The sequence below is a fragment of the Triticum urartu genome, unplaced genomic scaffold (genome assembly GCF_003073215.2).
Source record: "Triticum urartu cultivar G1812 unplaced genomic scaffold, Tu2.1 TuUngrouped_contig_5110, whole genome shotgun sequence".
NCBI classification, from domain to species: domain Eukaryota; kingdom Viridiplantae; phylum Streptophyta; class Magnoliopsida; order Poales; family Poaceae; genus Triticum; species Triticum urartu.
Genome location: NW_024115757.1, coordinates 2,083 through 10,977, shown reverse-complemented (window position 1 = coordinate 10,977; position 8,895 = coordinate 2,083). Strand labels below are relative to the sequence as shown.

Below are 8,895 nucleotides of genomic sequence, written 5' to 3'. Positions count from 1 at the left end.
AGGATTCCATAATTTAAAACCTTTAACACCAGACTTATAACCAAGAAAGATGCACTTAACAGCGCCAGGCTCCAACTTTCCATTATCAACATGAGCATAAGCAGTGCAACCAAAAACTCTCAACTGTGAATAATCAGCAGGTGAACCAGACCATACCTCAATTGGAGTTTTCTTATTAAGAGCAATAGATGGTGAACGGTTAATGAGATAACAAGCAGTGGAAGCGGCCTCAGCCCAAAAACGCCTATGCAAACCTGCATTGGACAACATGCAACGGGCTTTGGAAATAATGGTCCTGTTCATACGCTCAGCAACACCGTTTTGTTGAGGAGTATAAGGAACGGTGTAATGTCTGACAATGCCTTCAGACTTGCAATAATTCTTAAATTGCTTAGAACAGAATTCCATACCATTATCAGTGCGACGTATTTTTACCTTCCTTTCAGTTTGTCTTTCAACCATAATCTTCCACTCCTTAAAAGCTGAGAATGCTTCATATTTATGCTTCAAGAAATAAGGCCAAACTTTTCTCGAATAATCATCAATAATAGTCAGCATGTAACTAGCACCACCTAGTGACTTCTTGCGAGATGGTCCCCATAAATCAGAATGCACATAATCAAGAATACCTTCGGTTGTATGAGTAGAAGTGTTGAACTTCACCCTCTTGTGCTTGCCGAAGATACAATGCTCACAAAATTTCAATTACCAGGTTCATATCCATCAAGAAGACCTCTCTTATTTAACTCTGCTAAACCAAGTTCACTCATATGTCCAAGACGCATATGCCAAAAGTTAGCAGCATCACAATCAGAATTCTTTGAAACAACTAGAGTAGCATTACCTGAAACTGTAGAACCTCGAAGGTAATGAAGACCATTGGTCGAACTTAAGTCACCTTTCATCACAATAAGGGAACCTTTGGTGACTTTTAAAACACTATCTCCACCTGAATACTTGTATCCCTTTGCATCAAGGGCACTCATAGAAATAAGATTTCTCTTCATATTCGGAATATACCGAACATCTGTCAAAGTTTTGATTATGCCATCAAACATCTTGATTCGAATAGAACCTATGCCTTCAATCTTGCATGGTGAATTATCAAAACCCAAAACGGAACCAGCAGAAGTAGTGGAATCAAAAGTATTAAACCAATCTCTATGTGGACACATATGAAACGTGCATGCAGTGTCAAGTACCCACTCGTCGTTGGTCTCAGCACATCCAGCAATAACGACAAGAGCATCATCGAAACTATCATCACGAGCAACGTTAGCAGAATGTTCACCTTGTTTGTTACCTTTCCTCTTTTCCTTATTCTGCAAATTGAAACACTCTGAGATGTCATGCCCGTCTCTCTTGCAATATCTGCAATACTTCTTGTCTCTGGATTGCGACCGGCCCCTGTGGCCGTTCTTACTTTTGCCTCTGTTTCCATTATTGGAGTTCTTCTCCTTTGTCCTGCCACGAACAGATAATCCCTCTATTTGTGATGAACTTGAACCATCATGAGGCACCATTAGTTTCATCTTCTCCTTAGAGTTCAAAGCTTCATAAACTTTATTAAGTGTGAAAGTATCACGACTGTATAATATGGTGTCTCGAAAATTGGTATAAGAACTCGACAGTGAACAAAGTAACATTAAAGCAGTATCCTCCTCTTCATACTTAACCTCCATTGCAGCTAGATCAGATATGATCTCCTTAAATTCTGAAATATGATTCAAAACATTACCTCCCTCGGGTAACCTGTGCAGGAATAATTTTTGCTTCAGATGCATCTTGCTGGTGAGATCTTTAATCATGCAAATCCCTTCCAGTTTTAACCATAGAGCGGCGGCAGTTTTCTCGCTCAAAACTTCCTGCAAAATATTATTATGCAAATGAAGTTGAATTTTTGACAAAGCCTTATGATCAATTCTTTTCTCCTCATCAGTCCAATCTTGAATGCGGTTCTTCCCAAAACTATCCAGTGCTTCATCATAGTCGGTCTGTGACAACAACGCCCGCATCTTGACTTGCCATAGGGTAAACCTTGTGTCACGGTCCAGCAGCGGAAGATCGTACTTCATGGATGCCATGAGTCGAACAAATCTGTGCACAAAGTAGTACAAGTGGGAGTAGAAAAATTCTTGACAGAATTTAATAATGCGGATCAAACGGATAGTAGGATAAATAGGACCTGGTAGCTTCGGGTGGATGTAGCAACCGAAGAGCAAAAGTAGTTGACGTGATGGCTTCACGTGAAAAGTAGCTAGGCTACTAGCAGATCAACCAGGCCTTGATTCTCGTGCGTGTGTACTAGTACAAGAAGTAGTACTACTGATGGACAGCGACTCGGCGGATTAATGCGTGCGTTTGCAGCAACGCGTGGCTCGGCCGATCGAACGAGCGGCTCCAACAGCGCACGGCTTTGTAGGCGGGACAGCAGCGCAGATCGATTTCCTGTCGGTCTCGGTTTCAACGGGGGCTGCTGCAGCGATCTGTCTTCAGATTCGACGGATCGCAGAGACGCCTGTCGGCGGCGCACCAACCCTAATCTCTTGATCTCAAAACTCGTATTTAAACCATAGCTCTGTATACCACTTGTTAGATAATAACGAGAAATAAACGAGACAGAGAGACATGAATTTTTACGTGGAAACCCTTGCGGGAGAAAATCACGGACGCACGAAGGTGCAATCACTATAAGGAAGAGTATTACAAGCACGAGACGACAGACCGTCTGAGGTGCGACTACATGGGGTATATAAGAGGGCAATACATGAGAGTCCTTGGAGGACAAGTAAACGAGTTGTACTCATACGCGTCGACGTCAACGCAACGCCCACGTCGGTTGTACTACGTCTAGTCCAATACGGTACTAGAATTTAGATCATAATTTAACACAACCAGGTAATTTTGATGATTCTTTTAGATCCAAGTATCTGCTGAATTGCTTGCTATTTAAGAAAAACATTGTGATAATTTAGATTGTAATAACAACGAATTTCGTGCTAATTGGCAGTTTCAATTTCATTTTGTTCTGTCTTAGAGACACTGCTGGAAACCGATGGACATGTGATGCAGCAAGTTGACAGATCTAGTGAAAATGTCGATGTACAGAGTAGCGCTAATAGCAGGTTACGGTTCGAGGGATGGATTCACTTTGAAATCACCGAGTTTGAACAAAACGGAGGGCCTGCCAAAGCAATATGCAAGCACTGTCAAACAGTGCTCAAGTGCAAAACCAATAAGGGGACATCAGTTCTGCACAATCATCTCAAGAGCAAAGGTTGTACCAAGAAACGTGGAGCAAGTGACCCTTCTTCAAGGTACCAAAATTATTTAAGGCCTTGCACCAAAACATTTGTGAGGGTCTTCATTTATACATCTGGTTAAGAGCGTATTATTAAGGTTCTCATTGCTAATACATGATTTATTACTTACAGCAGCACCGCCGATGCTATTACAATTCCTACCCCTGTTCTAACTGTCAGCAAAAAAAGGATGAGAACCGGTCAGGAGTCAACACACATCACTACAGCTAACCCAAACAGATGGAATAAGGACGCATTTTCCGAAAGGATACAAGACATCACTAGTCAGCTGCAAGGGAAACACGGGGCTATCACAAGGCTTCTCAAGATACTTGCGTCAGACTCTGTTGGTGCAAGTTCAAGCCACTGTCAGACTACAATCTCAGATCCATGCCGAAGAACATCAGGTGTTTTTCATGGGAAAGTGTACGGGAGAGCTCAAGAGAGGAGATCCATCAAAAAGTTGATAAAAGAACACAAATCAACAACCGGTGTAACTGTTCTGCCTATTGTCGGCATTGGCGGAGTTGGGAAGACAGCTCTCGCTCAGCTTGTATACAATGATCCAGCTTTGGAAAGTCAATTTGATCACAAGATATGGATCTGGGTGTCTAAAGACTTTGATGAAATGAGACTAACAAGAGAGATGTTGGATTGCGCCTCCCAAGAAACACATAATGACATATGCAGTTTTACCAAGCTTCAGGAGGTCTTGAAGGGTCATATTAAATCAAAGAGGGTTCTACTTATTTTAGATGATGTCTGGGAAGTCATGGATGACTGCGGTGGAACAAATTGTTGGCTCCTTTCAAGTCTGATGATGGTGCAAATGGCAATACGATAATTCTTACAACTAGAAAACCGTCTGTTGCCAAAAAGAGAGGTACAATTGGACCAATTAACTTAAATGGTCTGAAAAAGGATGATTTCTGGCTATTTTTTAAGGCATGTGCATTTGGTGATGAGAATTACGAAGCCCAAGCTAGTCTAAGTGACATAGGACAGAGAATAGCACAAAAGCTAAAAGGAAACCCATTAGCAGCACAAACTGTTGGGGTACTATTAAAAGATCGTCTTACTGTGGATCATTGGAGTAGCATTCTAATGACCGAAGATTGGAAATCCCTACAACACACTGGTGGCATCATGTCTTCTTTGAAGCTTTCCTATGATGAGATGCCCTACCTTGTACACCAATGTTGCTCATATTGTTCTATATTCCCCTATGGTTATGAATTTCATGATCAGGAGCTAGTTCGTCTTTGGATTTCACAGGGATTTGTGAAGCCTGATCATTCAAGTAAGAGTTTGGAGGTGGTTGGACGGTATTATCTGACTGACTTGGTGAACTTGGGCCTGTTTGAGGAGGTTGAAAGAAAAAGATCCTCTCTTGGTAGTCAAACTCAAACTTGCTATGCTATGTGTGGCTTGATGCATGATTTTGCAATGCTAGTTTCAAGAACTGAGTGTGCAACTTTGGATGGTTTGCAATGCAATGAAGTTTTGCCAACTGTACACCACTTGTCCATAGTGACCAATTCTGTATATCAGAGGGATGATCAGACTGAGAACATACCTCGTAATGAGAAGTTTGAATTTTTCTTGCAAAATATAGTTGCATCAGTGAGAAAGTTGAGAACATTGGTGTTAATTGGGGAGTATGACCCCTTTTTCTTCAAAGGACTTCAAGATGTGTTTGAAAAAGCACATAATCTGCGTCTGCTACAAATGTCTGCAACATCTGCTGATTTTAATTCCTTTCTGTGTAGCTTGGTAAATCCTACTCGTCTTAGGTATCTAAAACTTGAAGATGGTCACACTGAGCAGAAGGCTTTGCCTCATGTTTTGAGCAAGTTTTTCCATCTTCAAGTGTTGGATCTTGCTTTTTTTATGTCATTGCATACAGTTCATCTGGAGGACCGTGGAGAACGGATAATACTTCCATCTCTGGAAATGCTTCGGTTTCTTAAAAGGTTGAAGTTGCGCAACATGTAGAGAGTAAGAGAAGTATCAGTTCCGTCATTGGAAGAGCTGGTTTTAGATGGAATGAAAAATCTACAGAGATGTTCATGTACTTCCATGGAGGATATGAAGGCTAATTTAAGGGAGATGGAAATCCAGCGTTGCCCTGCACTTGAGGTGTTTGATCTGTTTCAGAAAGGTCATAACTACGAAATTAACAATAAGCCATGGTTGCCCAGTCTGAGGGAACTCATTATGTTGGATTGTCCTCATTTGCAAGTACAAATTCCCCTTCCCCCTTCAGCCATATTTTCTGAACTATCAATCTGTAGAGTTTCAACAATTATGTCAATGGAGGGATCTTCCATGGGAAAATTCAAAATTACTGGAGATATTTTGCCTCATACAATCGATGATGAATTTTTGGCATTCCATAATCTTAAGGATATCAAATACTTAAAGATATCATCATGCAGAAACCTAACATCTATTTCATTCAAAGGTTTAAGTCAGCTCATGTCTTTAAAGAGTTTAGAAATAGTGTGTTGCAAAAAACTTTTCTCTTCAGATGTTGTGCCAGAGCAGACCCACAAAGACATGATAACTGCAAATGATGTTGTTCTTCTGTCTCTTGAAAGTCTCTATATTGAAAAATGTGGAATAACATGGAAGTGGCTATCTCTGATGCTGCGGCATTCACCGGCCCTGAAGGAATTGGATTTATATGACTGCCCGCAGTTGAAGATAGAAGAGGAAGGAAATATTCCATCAAAACTTATCTCAGCTCCTGAGGCTTCGTCATCAGGGTATCTAGATGATGCATTGCGAAGCTCAGTTCGAGCATTATCAGGATATGTAGCCGATGCATGGCCAATCTCAGTTGTAGATGGAGTCGGGAACATTCCGTTGAATCTCAAGAAGATAACAATTCGTGGATGCCCTCATATAATATTTGACGGGGGTAGGGAAGGCTTTGCTGGATTTACCTCCCTTGAGGAGGAGGTTGAGGAAGACGGCCAATATAGTGGAAGATGTCTCCTCCCGCAATCACTTGAACAACTTGATTGGTCTGATTATCCCCGAGAAACTCTATGGCCCTGCTTTGTGGGTAATCTCACCCGCCTCAAAAAATTAGAAGTAAACAGCAAAACTTTGGAATATCTACAGCTGGATTCCTGTACGGCCTTGAAAGAATTGACAATTGTGAGCTGTGAATGTCTGGAATCACTACAGCTGCATTCCTGCACAACGCTGGAACGTTTGCAAATTTGTTACTGTAGATCACTCGTCACACTAGAGGGCTTGCAATCCCTGGTGAACCTCAAGCATTTGGAAATACTCAGGTCCACTGCCATGGATTACCTTACCGCACTGGAGAGTTATGAGCCAGCTAAGGGGATTTCAAGTCATGGCTATGAGTTATTCCCTGCACTGGAAAGTCTCCACATCGATGAGTTATCTCCCCTTAACACGTCATTCTGCAAGAGCCTCACCTGCCTCCGAAGTCTAAACCTTGTTTTTTTGGATGCAACGAGACTAACAGATGAGCAAGAGAGAGCGCTTCTGCTCCTCAGGTCCCTGCAAGAGCTCAGCTTTTGTGCTTGTGAGGATCTTGTAGATCTTCCCGCAGGGCTGGGCGGCCTCCCTTCCCTCAAGAAGTTGGAGATCAGGTGGTGTAAACACATCTCAGGGCTTCCCAATGCGGGCCTCCCACCTTGGCTGGAAAAACTGTTAATCTACAAGTGCAGCGACGAGTTATCAGAACAATGCAGATTGCTAGCAACAAGCAAGCTGGAGGTCAAAATTGATGGGGACTATGTGAACTGATTACTAAGTAGTAAGTACGTATCTTTCTAAGGTATACTTCTACCATATACCCAGTTATTTTTTCACTAAACACCAAAATCGTACAACTATATGCTATTGGAGGGGTTGCCTATTTACTTACATTTGAAGTCGGGGAAAATGCTTCACGTATTTTTCTTGTGATTTGAATAAGTTTGGTTTCACTTCAGGACCTCATCCTCAACCTCACGTGGTCATGATAATGGTGTCTTCTCCAATTGGCCAAAAGACAAAACTGGATTCCCCAATAACGGGCTGTAGTCAGAAACCCGTGAGTGTGACTGTATAAGTAAATTATTGTACAATGATGTTGAATTTTCAAGAACCAATACAGATTTGCTTGAGCACTTCCTATTTTTTCGAGGCCAGCCGTGTTGTCCGGGGTGTACAGCAAGAACATATGAAAATGCATGCTTCTAACCCTGTTTGTCCTGCAAATTTAACACTCTGTTCATGGGTGATCTACGCTTGATTTTTTGGAAAGCTCTTGAAAACGATTCTGAGCACCTTGAAATTTTTGGAGTCCAATATAATGTTTGGGGTGTACAATCACAACAGATGGATTTTTCTAGCTCTGTTTGCATCCACACTGAAGGTGCTTCCTTGGGGTTTTTTTTCAGGAATTGTTTCAGATTTTTTAGAGTCATGTGGTGTGTAGAAGTACGGCAACTTGCTCGGTTGTCCTTAGAAATCATGATCAGTCCACACAGGGCAATATTCTTTATTAACCGGGAATTCCTTCAGAGAAAATCGAGCACTCTGTATTTTTGCAGTCTGGAGGTGTTTCCATGGTGTGCAGCAAACAGAGTATTCATCGTTCCAGCTCTGTTTGTGCTGAAGTTTTAACAGTGCTTTCACTGGAATGTTAGGTTTTGTCGAGATTTTTGTTGGATTATTTTGAGCACTTTGATATATTTTTCTCAAGTCCGGCTGTGCGTTTCGAGGTGTACACCAATACACACTTGATGCAATTGTTGGGTTACCATTTTTCTGTAGCACTTGGCAGTTTACCTGACAAGGCATGTTTTTCGATAGTTCTTTGTGAAGTTGCCCCACTACAACATTTGTTTGATGATACTGTTGATTTGACACATTTAGAGATGCTATTAATTTAGCACTAAAAACTTCAGTATCGTACTATTCCCTCCGTTTCAAAATATAATGCGCCCACGCTTCCCAGGGTTCAACTTTGACCATAAATTTATTTAACCAACGAGACCGATTGCGGCGGGAGCAAAAAAATTATATAATTGAAAACTTCTTTTGAATACGAACTCATTGGTATAATTTTTGCTCCCGTCGCAGTCGGTCTCGTTGGTTAAATTTATGATCAAAGTTAAAACGCGAAAACCAAGGACACACTATATTTTGGAACGGAGGGAGTACTACTGAAACAACATCTATCTGAAAGTCTGTTTAGCTGCTTATATGCATAGTACATGAGGACGCACTAGTTTAATTTTTTTTGACATATATTAAAAATGTTCACCATGTATTTAGAAAAGGTTCACTGCTTATTAAAAAAAGTTCACGACATAATAAAAAATGTTCGCTGTGTTTAACACAATTTTTTTTCATGTATTAAAATAATGTTCATGAAGTTTAAACAAATCAGTCAGCGTGCATTACAAAATCTTGAAAATTCATAAATGTACGTAATTTGAAAAAGTTCAAGAATTCAGAACAGTTCATGAATTTGAAAAAGTACAAGTTTGTAAAAATGTTCGCAAATTTGAAAAACAATCATGAAACAGAAAAGGTTCACAAATATGAAAAAAATGTGCAC

At 40.9% G+C, this 8,895-nt stretch overlaps 1 pseudogene; it reads left to right on the top strand.

Moving 5' to 3' along the window:
* Nucleotides 1-2,236: 2,236 nt before the first annotated feature.
* On the top strand, nt 2,237-7,091 carry LOC125528789 (annotated as a pseudogene).
* The last annotated feature ends 1,804 nt before the right edge of the window (nt 7,092-8,895 follow it).